We start from the raw sequence: 226 nt of genomic DNA on the forward strand, positions 1-226 counted from the left end.
GATCCGGGGCGTTTCTCTAAATCCCGCGTTTACATCCGCGCCAAATCCTACCAATCCTTTAATAAACGATACCCGGCATATTTTTGGAAACGGGTCGGCAGGGGAGAGGGAGAGAGAGGAGGGAGAAGTGGAAGGCAAAAAGGGACGATTCAAAACAAACAGGGAGAGGAAAGATGGCAAAGAAAAAAATCAACGTTTTCAAAAGCAGTTGAGGCAAGAAAGAATG

This window comes from Penaeus monodon, chromosome 27 (assembly GCF_015228065.2).
Source record: "Penaeus monodon isolate SGIC_2016 chromosome 27, NSTDA_Pmon_1, whole genome shotgun sequence".
NCBI lineage: Eukaryota > Metazoa > Arthropoda > Malacostraca > Decapoda > Penaeidae > Penaeus > Penaeus monodon.